This window comes from Symphalangus syndactylus, chromosome 8 (genome assembly GCF_028878055.3).
Source record: "Symphalangus syndactylus isolate Jambi chromosome 8, NHGRI_mSymSyn1-v2.1_pri, whole genome shotgun sequence".
Lineage (NCBI taxonomy): Eukaryota > Metazoa > Chordata > Mammalia > Primates > Hylobatidae > Symphalangus > Symphalangus syndactylus.
Window position 1 is genome coordinate 61099127 of NC_072430.2, and position 13665 is coordinate 61112791.

The 13665-nt window shown below is 41.3% G+C and overlaps 1 protein-coding gene across 1 annotated transcript in view; it reads right to left on the reverse strand.

Annotated features, from left to right (window-relative positions):
* Window positions 1–13665, reverse strand: part of PELI2 (pellino E3 ubiquitin protein ligase family member 2) — a 181571-nt gene that overhangs the window by 127279 nt on the left and 40627 nt on the right. The window lies entirely within an intron of this gene.

A 13665-nucleotide genomic window follows, 5' to 3' on the forward strand; every position in this document is an offset into this window, starting at 1 on the left:
ATTTAGTTACTTGCTTTCTTAAAAGTTCAGAATCCTCCACATTCACTCTCATTTCTGTTTGAACCCTACGCTGTCAGATTAGCAAAAGACAGCTTGCAGAAATTAAACATATTTTTGTTAGCAAAAATTAGATTGCAAAAATATACACGAGTTTTAGTCCACAAATTGTCAAATAACTTAGAAGTCATCTGGAAAACATATAATGCCCTTAAGCAGGTTTCCTGTATTTAGCTAATACCAGTGCTTAAAAGAAATGCAGGATCACAGTTAGCATTTCAATTTTTAGTTGTATTTTCTAACTCTGGATTAATCGGCCCCTGTATGTTCTTACTGATGGCCCATATTGCTACATTCACACAACTATTCTCTGCTTCCACCTTGGTGGAAGCTCTTTTCAAGAAAAAAAAAACTAAAAGAAGGAACATTTAAAATTTACACAGATACGTATGACAGCTCCAAGGCTCCCCCAGAACACCAAGGTTAGGAGACAGCAGGTCTGGTGGCTTGTTCCTGTCCCACAGATCCCGGGCCTTCTCCACTTTTCCAGCTACACCCAGAAGGGAGTGGCCGGACAACGGAAGCAGGAACTTGTGAAGCCCACTGGGGAACAGAAGTTGGAAGAAAGGGGCTTTGTGTGTTTGTTTCACCAGTCAAGTCATCGCCACAGTCTGACAATGGTTTCAAATTATCACTGTAAGTTATTCCCACTGTCTTTTTAATGTTTCCGTTTCTAGCACAAAGCAATGTCGGCTATATAAAAATGTCTCCAGAATAAAAAGATAATTTATTTCAAGTCTTATTCCTCTAGTTTTTCTCAGGCAAGATCAGAATCGTGTACATTATTTTCTTAAACGTATTTGTGATAACTACTATAAAGTATCCATGAGTCAACAACCATTACAAACCCGCTTTGTTTTAATATATTTCCATGTCACTTAAATCAAGATGAACATTCTATATTAAAGGAGGCATATGTGAAACAATTAAACCCAGGACTGTAAACAACTTAGAGGAACATTTTCAATACCGTGGCCTACACACAATTAGTACAAGATCTGGCAAGGCTTGCTATGCCCTTCACTTCTACCCAGCTCTGTGTGTATGGCAGGTGCACTTGACAGCAATAATGTGATTGAGAATGACCGTGTATGGTAGATGCACCTGAATGTGTGTTCAGAGTTCCAAGTTACGGTATCCAAGAGTGGCCAAACCAGAGAGTCATTCCTTATCTATGAGGAACGTCTGAGTGCCCATCCAGTCCCATGGAACGCAGGATCTCCAGGATATCACGGCCCTTTGCTTTGGTTAAGTGAAGGTTCGCAGGTGGCAGTTGTTAGGGGGAGCGTGTTAAATGAAAATGCTATGTTAACTACATGCCTTTTATATGCAGTTGTGGTTCTCCTGCTCAACCCACCCACACTGGCTCTCTCCCCTGTATGTAAGCTGCCAACAAAACCCCATGTCTCATCTGCTGGCTCTGAGCCTCTTCTTCAGCCTCTTGAATCTGGTGCCATCCCCACTGGAGTTGAGAGGGGTTTGGCACAACTCTGCGCTGCATCTTTCTTGCCTCAACTATAGACTCCAGGTCAACAGGCCTTAGCCTCATAGGAGTGCAGCAGATGCTTGTTTGGCTATCTGATCACAACTATACTTCCTTCTCTGGAATCTATTCCTTAACTCCAAAAGCTGAACCTCAGCACCACGTTTGAGTGAAATGGCCATGCCAACATCTTCCTCACCACTCTGGGGCTGACTGGCCAGAGGCTGACATCTGACCCAACCTGGCCAATAACATTCTAATTTTGGAAAATACAAAATTGGGACAGAGAGATAGTCATCCACGCTCAGTTGCTGGCTAGAGCTGTAAAATGCAAACGCAGGAGCTGTGGGGATGTCACAAAGTGTTATATGGCTGAAAAAGCAGACAAAGTGAAGAAGGAAGCAGATGAACAGAGACAAGCAGCAAAAAGCAATGGAAATAGGATCCTTAAGGGTTTCTATTGGCCCAGATGTACTCCGGCCGTTCTTGACAAAATTACTTTAGCTTCAGCTAACTCAATTTGATTTCCATGAGTTACAACCCAAAAGCCATATCTAATATAAAGGGAAGAAAAAAACCAGAAGCATCAACCTCAACACATGCAGAAACATTTTAATTTAAATTGCCTAAGCATAGAGGCACAGATATTGCAGGTTAAGCAAATAATAAGCCAGCCTACTTACAGACTGCCTACTTACTTAATACATCTAGATGAAAAATCCTATTGGAAATAATTAAAGTAGCAGTGGAAAAACCAGTGTCACCATGAGACAAGTTTCTAACTAGGTTAAGCTACATGGTCATTCATTCGATATTTATAATGCCAAGTACCAGAGCTACAACGATGAATATCAGCTTCCCTGCCTTCACAGAGCTCCCTGCTCAGAAGGAGAGAAAGGCACAATAAGAAATAAGATAAATACACATGTAACAAGATGCACTTATAGCACAAGGCATGTGGGAGGATGCATTAGAGAAGGCTTCATGGTGGAAGCACTGCTTGAACTGCCGAAATCTTGGCCAGGCACGTTGGCTCATGCCTGTAATCCTAACACTTTGGGAGGCCGAGGCGGGTAGACAGCTTGAGCCCAGGGGACCAGCCTGGGCAACGTGTCGAAACCCCACCTCTACAAAAAATATGAAAATTAGCCTGACGTGGTGGCATGCACCTGTAGTCGCGGCTACTCGGGCGGCTGAGGTGGGAAGATCACTTGAGCCAGGAAAGTGGAGACTACAGTGAGCCAAGATCATGCCACTGCACTCCAGCCTGGGTGACAGAGCAAGACTGTCAAAAAAGAAAAGAAAGAAAAATCTAAGTAAGAAGTCTAAATGGAGAATGAAGGGGTGACATAATGTGCAAGGCAAGGAGGACTACACAGTTCAGCACTGTGGAGAGTATGAAGTTCAAGTGGAGAGAGTAGCGGGAAAGGAGGGTAAAAGGTAGGCAGGAGCCCGACTGTAATGCCCTCGTTGTATTAGTCCATTCTCACACTGCTATAAAGAACTACCTGTGAAGAAAAGAGGTTTAATTGACTCACAGTTCCACAGGCTTAACAAGAAGCTCAACTGGGAAGCCTCAGGAAACTTACAATCATGACAGAAGCCAAAGGGGAAACAAGCACCTTCTTCTCACAGCAGCAGGAGAGAGAAAGCTCGAGAAGGGGAAAGTGACGCACACTTTTAAACCATCAGATCTTGTGAGAACTCATTCACTATCAGAGAACAGCAAGGGGGAAATCCAACCCCCATCCCGCCATCCAATCACCCCCCACCAGGCCCCTCCTCTGACACACAGGAATTCCAATTCAAGATGAGATTTGGGTGGGGACACAGAGCTAAACTCTATCACTGGTACTCCCTAAGGGTTATGGCTTTTTACCCTAAGGGTAATGAAAAGTCTGGTAAGATATAAGCAAATAGCTAACATGACTGGAAATATAAAGTAATCACATAGGTTGGCACAGTGCAGGAGGAACTGGAAGAAATTAGAGGCAAGACCAGACCAGATTAGAGGCAAGATGATCAGATAGCAGCACCACCATAGCCATGGGGAGCTACGTACAGTGGGTTGAATGGTGGCCTTAAAAGGATACGTCCAAGGCTGGGCATGGTGGCTCATGCCTGTAATCCCGGCACTTTGGGAGGCCGAGGCAGGTGGATCACTTGGGGTCAGGAGTTCGAAACCAGCCTGGCCAACATGGTGAAACCTTGTCTCTATTTAAAATACAAAAAATTAGCTGGGCATGATAGCACATGCCTGTAATCCCAGCTACTTGAAAGGCTGAGGCAGGAGAATCACTTGAACCCAGGAAGCAGAGGTTTCAGTGGGCCGAGATTGTACCACTGCACTCCAACCTGGGCGACAGAGCAAGACTCAGTCTCAAAAAAAAAAAGATACATCCATGTCACTTGTGAATGTGACCTTTTGGAAAAGGGGTGTTTGCAGATGTAATTAGTCCAGGATCTCAAGATGAGATCATCCTCGATTACTGATAGGTCGATAGGTCCTAAATCCAATGGCAAGTGATTTTGTAAGAGGTACACAGGGATAGAGAGGAGACGACCATGTGATGGAGGCAGAGACTGGGGTGATGCAACCACAAGCCAAGGAACATTTGGAGCCCCAGAAGCTGGAAGAGGCAAGGAAAGATTCTCCCCTTAAGAGCCTTCAGGGGCAGCAGGGCCCTGCCGACACCTTGATTTCAGACTTGTGGCCTCTAGAATTGTTAAGAGAATAAACATCTGTTGTTGTTACCAAGTTTGTGGTAATGTGTTATGGCAGCCACAGGAAACTATAAAAGCCTGAACCAAAGCAGTGCTGGTGGAGATGAACTGGAGGATTAGAGAAAAATTTTAGAGTTGTTTTCAGTACAAAGTGAACATCAGAATCACCTGGAAAAAAAAACCTTACAAAAATATGAACGCCTAAAACCCAAGAGATTCTGGTTCAATAAGCCTGAGATGAGGCTCCAGGTCTGCATTTTTGCAAAGCTCCCCAAGTGATGCAGCCACAGGTAAGAACCCTGGTTTTAAAGACAAAATTCACAGTAACTGGTAACCCGTCTGGATGCACAGGGTGAGGGATAAAGGGAACATCATATAGCCTTCTGGCCTGGTCAGAGTGACAGCATTGTTAGAAATAGGAACAGGAATTATAGGGACATCCAGGGAGGCATGGAGGAGGCAACTGAAGTTAGGTCTGGAGCTCCAGAGAAATCATAACCCCGGGGCCTTCACCATGCAGGGGCAGTTAAAGTCATGAGAATAAATGAGGCTACTAAAGAAAAAGGTGCAGAATAAGGAAGCAAGGAAGGCTGGGACAGAGCCTGGGAAATTCAACTATTTAAGGAAACAGCCCTTTGTCACAGGCATAAGGACCAGGTGCAGGAGAAAGTTATATCGCCAAAGACCAAAGAATTTCAACAGTGTCTAATCAGTTAAGAGGTCAGTTAAGAGAAAGAAAATGCACAACCATGATCTGGAAAAGAATGAGTCATTGGTGATCTCACCCATCTTCAAAACAAAGCAAAAACAAGCAAATGCCTCCAACCCTAAGCTTCACTATGAGCCTCCACTCTGATTTCCATTTTCTCCTTACAAAGCCAAGAATCTTGAAAAGTACCCACACCCATTATTCTGCTTCCAATACTTGCTGGCTTTTCAGTCCACTATCATTCAATCTTTGCCCCCAGATCCAAAAGTACATTTGATCATTCATCATACACCCAGCACACCAACCAACCTCCCCTCCTTAAAGTCTCCCAGCCGCTCTCCTATCAAGGAACCCAGTGTGGTAGATTAAAGAGGGCTTCTTCTCCCACTAAGAGGTGGAGTCTAACTCCCCTCTCCCTAAATCTGGGCTAGCTCTAATGGCTTGCTTACTAACAACATGCAAAGGAAGTGATATTCTGAGACTTCTGAAGGCCAGTGTGAAAAGCCGACTACCCTGGGACCACCATGCTGGGAAGGCCACACGTAGGCACTCTGCTCAGCGGTCCCAGCAGAACCCACCCTTCCAACCACTCCGCTAAGGCAGCAGACATGAGTGAAGCCATCATGGACACTCCGGACCAGATGATGATCACCACGTAACCTCAGCTGATACCACATGGGGCAGAACGGCCCAAACTCCTGACCCACAGAATTGTACATTAAGTAACATGTTTTAAGCCACTAAGTTTGGGGTAGTTGGTTACACAGTAATATATTCCTGGAACAGGAAGCCCCAAACCCTTCCCACAGTCATCCTCTCCCTGCCAATCTTTTTTTTTTTTTTTTGAGATGGAGTCTCCTCTGTCACCCAGGCTGGAGTGCAGTGGCATGATCTTGGCTCACTACAATCTCCGCCTCCCGTGTTCAAGTGATCCTCATGCCTCAGCCTCCCGAGTAACAGGGACTACAGGTGTGCACCACTATGCCCAGCTATTTTGGGTATTTTTAGTAGAGACAAGGTTTCGCCATATTGGCCAGGCTGGTTTTGAACTCCTGCCCTCAAGCGATCCGCCCGCCTCAGCCTCCCAAAGTGCTGGGATTATATGCGTGAGCCACTGTGCCCGGCTGGTCCCCAATCTATTTTAAGTGGAGCACTGTCACCTCCTCCTGAAAACTATCACCAAATCTTCCCCTGCCCATTCACACCCCCCATCTGGCCCATCTGCCTCCTAGGGAATGTGAGTTCTAAAAAAGTGAGGCCGTCTGTATCTCTGGCACCTGGCACAGTGTAACAGGGACACATGGTAGGCACTGAAAACCTATAAGCTGGCTGGCTGATGAGAGGACCATTATCTTAGTATGTTTTGTGCTGCTATAACAGAATACCTGAGACTCGGTAATTTATAAAGAAGAGAGCTTTCTTTCTTACAGTTCTAAAGACTGGGAAGTTCAAGGTCAGAGGGCCTGCATCTGGAGAGGCCTGCTTGGCCTCCCTAGATGTTTCATCCCATGGTAGAAGGGCAAGAGAGCATGTGTACCAGAGAGAGCAAGAAATTGAACTCATCCTTTTATCAGGAACCCATTCCTGAGATAACACCATTAATCCATTTACAAGGGTGGAGCCCTCATGATCTAATCATCTCTTATAGGTCCCGCCTCTCAACACTGTTGCATTGGGGATTAAGTTTCCAACGCATGAACTTTGGGGGGCACAATCAAACCATAGTAACCATCTTTTGTATAGTAGAATAGAGCCCAGACATAAAGATGAAATTCTGCTTACAAAGGCAAAAAGTTACTGTCCCATGAAAGAAGGTCAGAATGTTCCCTGGGCTGGCAAGCTTTTCAGCCAGTGAGTTTGTAGAAACAAAATGTCCGAGTGCTGCTGCCACACCTGTTTCAGCTGCTGTAACAGGGGTATTTCAATTTGAACCCATAAGAGCCTTTCAGGCTTAACTTTCTTTTTTATTCTGGAGACTTAAAAACATTTATTTAATAAATGTGTGATGAAAATTTGACTCTTCATATATGCAGAGCAAACAGTTGGTCTTTATAATAAGGGTATTTGGGAGCTGCAAAGAATAATGAAAATGCTGTGTAAGAAACTTAATCAAGTAATAAAGGGTTTTTCTGTTTTACAGTTTAGAGTTCACATATTAATTCACATATTAATGGGAATTAATAACGTTTGCTGTATACTTACTATGTGCCAAGAAACCCTGTGAAGGAGACATTATTACTCCTAGTGGACAGATAAAAGGCTCAGAATGGCTGATCACACACGAACTTACACAGTTAGGAAAGGTCAGGCAGAACCTAAAGCGACATCAGTTCTGTCTGACTCCAAATTTCATACTCTTTCCAGCAGACAACACTGACAGTTTTTAAATTCAAGACATTTTTTGGCGTACAGTGCAAAGATGGAGTCTTAAAAATATGTCTGCCACCTAAAAATGTACTTGTCAATAAGAATTTTCTATGGGAAACCAGAGCAAGAAGGGGGGTGCTAGGTGCTCCCAGTCATATTTTGGAGACGTCACAGTTTATCTTAACTAGCCTGAACTCTTACAGCGACATCCACATGGAATGGAAGCGATGTGTGCTCCAGAAGTGGAGGTTACATCAGCATCACAGGATCACATTCCAGAGGTGGTCAGCTCTTCATTACAGGCTGGGTCAATGAAGAACTTAAGAAGGAAACTGAAAAATATCTTGAAACAAATGATGATGGAAACACAACATATCAAAACCTATCAGATACAGCAAAAGTAGTACTAACAGGGAAGTTTATAGCTGTTAACGGCCTACATCAAAATAGAAAAAACTTCAAATGAACAATCTAATGATGCATCTTAAAGGACTAGAAAAGCAAGAGCAAACCAAACCCAAAATTAGTAGAAGAAATAATAAAGATCAGAGCAGAAATCAAAATGAAACAATACAAAAGATCAATAAAACAAAAAGTTGGTTTTTTGAAAAAAACCAACAAAATTGACACACCTTTAGCCACACTAAGAAAAAAGAGACAAGACCCAAATAAATATAACCAGAACTGAAAAAGAAGACATTACAACTGATACTACTGCAGAAATCCAAATGATCATTAGTGACTATTATGAGCAACTATATGCCAATAAATTAGAAAATCTAGAAGAAATGGAAGAATTCCTAGATATACACAACTTACAAAGATTGAACCAGGAAGAAATCCAAAACCTGAACAGACCAATAACAAATAAGATCAAAGCTGTAACAAGAAGTCTCCCAGTAAAGAAAAGCCCGGAACCTGGTGACTTCACTGCTGAATTCTACCAAGCATTTAAAGAAGAACTAATACCAATCTTACTCAAACTAGTCCAAAAAATAGAAGAGGGAATACTCTCCAAACTTATTCTACGAGGCCAGTATTTCCCTGATACCAAAACCACATGAAGACACATCAAAAAAAGAAAACTACAGGCTAATATCTCTAGTGAATAATGATGCAAAAATCCACAACAAAATACTAGCAAACCTAATTCAGCAATACATTAGAAAGAACATTCACCATGACCAAGTGGGATTTATTCCTGGGATGCAAGGATGGTTCAACATATGCAAATCAATCAATATGATACACTGTATCAATACAATGAAGGATAAAATGGATTTATCCTTCAATTGATGCTTAAAAAGCATTTGGCAAAATTCAACATCCCTTCATGATAAAAGCACTCAAAAAACTAGCTATAGAATGAACATACCTCAACATAATAAGAGCCATATATGACAGACCCACAGCTAGTATCATACTGAATGGGGAAAAGCCTTTCCTTTAAGATCTGGAACATAACAAGGATGCCCACTGTCACCACCGTTACTCAACATAGTACTGGAGGTCCTAGCTAGAGTAATCAGATAAGATGGAAAGGGCATCCAAACCAGAAAGTAGGAAGTCAAATTATCCTTGTTTGCAGATAATATAATCTTATATTTAGAAAAATGTAAAGACTACAAGAAAACTATTAGAATTGATCAACAAATTCAGTAAAGTTGCAGAATACAAAATCAACATACAAAAGTCAGTAGCATTTCTATGTGCCAATACTGAACAACATGAAAAAGAAATTTTAAAAGTAATCCCATTTACAATAGCCACACATAAAATTAAATACCTAGGAATTAACCAGTGAAGTGAAAGATCTCTATAATGAAAACTATATAACACTGAAGAGGACACCAAAAAATGAAAAGACATCCCATGTTCATGGATTGGAAAAATAAATATTATTCAAATGTCCATACTACCCAAAGCAATCTATGGTTTCAATGAAATCCCTATCGAAATACCAGTAACATCCTCCACAGAAATAGAAAAAAAAATCCTAAAAACTATACAGAGCAACAAAAGACCCAGAATAGCCAAAGCTGTCCTAAGTATAAAGAATGAAACTGGAGGAATCACATTACCTGACTTAAAATTACACTACAGAGGTACAGTAACCAAAACAGCATGGTACTGGTATAAAAATAGACACATAGACCAGTGGAACAGAATAGAGAACCCAGAAACAAATCCACACACCTACAATTGAACTCATTTTTGACAAATGTACTAAGAATATACACTGGGAAAAAGTCTCTTCAATAAATGGTGCTGGGAAAACTGGATATCCATATGCAGAAGAATGAAACTAGACCACTATCTCTCACCATATACAAAAATCAAATCAAAATGCATTAAAGATTTAAATCTAAGACCTCAAACTATGAAATTACTACAAGCAAACACTGGGGAAAATCTCCGGGACACTGGCCTAGTCAAAAATTTCCTGAATAATACTCCACAAGCACAGGCAACCAAAGCAAAAATGGACAGCCATTTGTCACATCAAGTTAAAAAGTTTCTGCACAGCAAAGGATATCATCAATAAAGAGAAAACCCACAGAATGGGAGAAAATATTTTAAAACTACTCACTTGACAAGGGATTAATAACCAGAATATATAAGGAGCTCAAACAAAAAAAATCTAATAAACCAATCAAAACATGGGCTAAAGATTTAAATAGACATTTCTCAAAGAAAGACATACAAATGACAAACAGGTCCTCAACATAACTGATCATCAGAGAAATGCAAATAAAAACTACAATGAGATATCATCTCACCCCAGTTCAAATGGCTTTTATCCAAAAGACAGGCAATAATAAATGCTGGCAAGGACATGGAGAAAAGGGAACCCTTGTACATTGTTGTTGGGAATGTAAATTAGTACAACCACTATAAGAACAGTTTTGAGGTTCCTCAAAAAACTAAAAATTGAGCTATCATATGACTCAGCAATCTCACTACTGGTTATATACCAAAAAGAAAGGAAATCAGTATATCAAAGAGATATCTGCATTCCTATGTTTGCTGCAGCACTGTTTACAAGAGCTAAGATCTGGAAGCAACCTAGGTATCCATCAACAGATGAATGGATAAACAAAATGTGGTACATATACGCAACGAAGTACTATTCAGCCATAAAAGGAAATAAGATCCAGTTATTTGCAACAACGTGGATGGAACTGGAAGTCATTATGTTAAGTGAAACGAGCCAGGCACAGAAAAACAAACATCACATGTTCTCACTTATTTGTGAGATCTAAAAACCAAAACAACTGAACTCATGGACATAGAGAGTAGAAAAATGGTCACCAGTGGCTGGGGAGGCCGAGAGGAAGGTAGGGATGGTTAACGGGTATTTAAAAAAAAATAGAAAAATGAATAAGACCTACTATTTGATAGCGCAGTAAGGTGGCTACAGTCAATAATAACTTAGTTGTACATTTTAAAATAACTTACAGAATGTAATTGGATCGTGTGTAACTCAAATGCTTGAGGGGATGGATACCCCATTCTCCATAATGCGGTTATTTCACATTGCATGCCTGTATCAAAACATCTCATGTACCCCTAAATATATACACCTACTGTGTACCCACCAAAATTTTTTTAAAAAGGAAAAAAAAGAAATGTTGCATATGGGAAAGTCTTACAAAGTACGTAGGTTTGATTTCTGGCCAGAGAACTAATATGGTAGTGCCACAACAGACTTTTTAGAGATAACCTGCAGCAGCTTTGTAAACATCAGTTCATTCAGAATATGTTCCCTGGCTTGGCCTTACAATAGATTCAAGTCCCCACTCCTAACTGGAAATGGTCTTTGCTCCAAGTAGCTGCTTAAGATATAACTGAAAAAAATATATATATATATGTATTCATTCAAAATGCATCAAGTAATGTGCACGGGGCATGTTAGTCGCAGGGCTGGATGTTAAGGGGCTTAGGAAACAAAAAGACACCCTGTCTTTTGACAGACTCAGCCAGGTAGACAAGATAGTCAAGGTAACAGACAAGACCCGGCCAGGCGCTGTGGCTCATGCCTATAATCCCAGCACTTTGGGAGGCCGAGGCGGGTGCATCGCGAGGTCAAGAGATCGAGACCATCCTGACCAACATGGTGAAACCCCATCTCTACTAAAAATACAAAACTTAGCTGGGTGTGGTGGCGCATGCCTGTAGTCCCAGCTACTCGGGAGGCGGAGTTTGCAGTGAGCTGAGATCACGCCACTGCACTCTAGCCTGGCAACAGAGCGAGACTGTTTCAAAAACAACAACAACAACAACAGCAACAAAAAACATGAACAGATGAAAGACCCCCTGACAAATGCTAATAAAAGGGACTTAGAAAGCACAACGGGAAAAAAAAAAGAAATAAATGAAAGCAGAACAGTAAGCTTTGAATTGGGATGCCGCTCTGATGTCTTTGAGGGGCTATTTCCTGGCATGTCTTACACGTCTGATTCTAGTCATGGAACCTTAATAACAGTCTTCTATGCCAGACCTGTGTGACAACGTAAGTTCATCTTCCATTATCTTACACATCTCTACTGGCTGTTGAGAGGTTTATATTTCTTTGCATACTCCCCTTTACCTCTAAAGGGAACCTTAAAACAGAGGAGGGGCCCAATAAAAGTCACCACATTTGTGTGAAAATAATGGCAGGGGTCTAAGGATCATGAGAGAGGGATTCCAGCTCTAGCTCTTTTCCTAGCTGATGCTGTGAACTTACCTAAACCATAACTAAGATGGGCCTCAGTTTCCTCAGCTGCACAGATAGTAACACTGTTACAAATTCAGTTTTTAAAAGATTCCCAAAATTCTTTCAAACATTTCAATTCAGTATTGATACAGGAGGCGTTTCATCCAACTAAAATACTGGCATCCCGTCTAAGAAAGGTGGAGGCTGTCATTGCTAGGTTAACTACTGGCTTTGATATGTTGCTGCAGTTTACAGAAGACCCCCAAATCTTTATAGCAATTGACATGAGGCAGTTAACTTTCAGGTAACCTTTTTCTTATCTTGAAGTTTTCTAGCTTCCCCATGCCAAAATGCTTCCCAAGTCTATTAAAAAGTTCTTAATATTAGAAACACAGTACCACACCCATGTTCATTAAATTTTAACCTGTTCTTCCTGTATTTATATACCCACACATCGTCATTCATCAGCCCCCTACCCTCACCCGAAGTAAAAGACCTGGCGTAAAGGGAAGAGGAGGACTGTGTCCTGGCTCTACCTCCAATGCCAAATGTGACTTTGCACAAGTCCCTTAACTTCTCAGAGTCTGTTTCCTGCCTCATAAAGTAGAAAAGTATAACACCATATGGTTTGGGTTCTGGGACAATGTGGTGTGGGGAGGTAAGGGCAGAGTTAACTAGCTCACAGGAGGCCTCGACTGACTCCCAACCCCAGCCTCATTAGTACCACACTTAACACTAGTCCCTGGGCAAGCACTCTGTTCCTTCCCGCATTTATTCCAATCCCTATTAATTCTTGAAAGCCAAATTTCCCTACTTCTTCCTCCAATCAGGCCACACACAAAAAGAGCATGCAAAGCAAATCCAGTCTACCTAAAAAAAAAAACAAAGAAACTGTTTATGAAAAGAACTATATTATCTAATATTTGGCTGCTTGCCTTTTTGAATTCTTCTCTCCTTTTTCATCTCAAATAGGTACTGTTATTGAATCATACAAGATGTTTTTATTGTACTCAATCTGACTTCTGAGCATTGCTGGAGGGTCAACAGCAGAGCACTTTTCACTGACCAACTTGAAGGTGGGCAAAGTACTGGGAATCAGGAAGGCTATTTATGTTACTCCTAAAGACTGTTTCTTGTATGCTGCTGTTGGCTCTAACAATCCAAAATATTGCCACTTAAGTATATATTAATATAACATTACTTCTTTATGTCAAAGAATTCTTTTTACCCTATGGGTAAAAATTATTTTTTAAGTATTGCCCTGCAGTAATTTTTGATTCCCAAAAGAAGAGAAAATATCACACCAAGAGAACAAAACAAAGTGTAGCAACAAATAGATCAGTATAGTACCTATTTGTATAATGCAAGAACCACCAGGTAAAGATTTGTTATTATATCTTATTCCTGAATGAGAGCCATTTTTACACTCCATACTTTACATATTTTACCAATTAATAATTTTGGGGTTAGACCATGTGACTTGCTTTGGCATGAAATGTGCTTGGCAGTTGGTATTATACTCTGGCATCTCTGCCACGGCCACAGGAAGAACATGTCCAGCTAGCCTGCCATGCCAAGGAGAATGAGAGACACTTGGAGAAGACCCAGACCACATCCACACAGCAG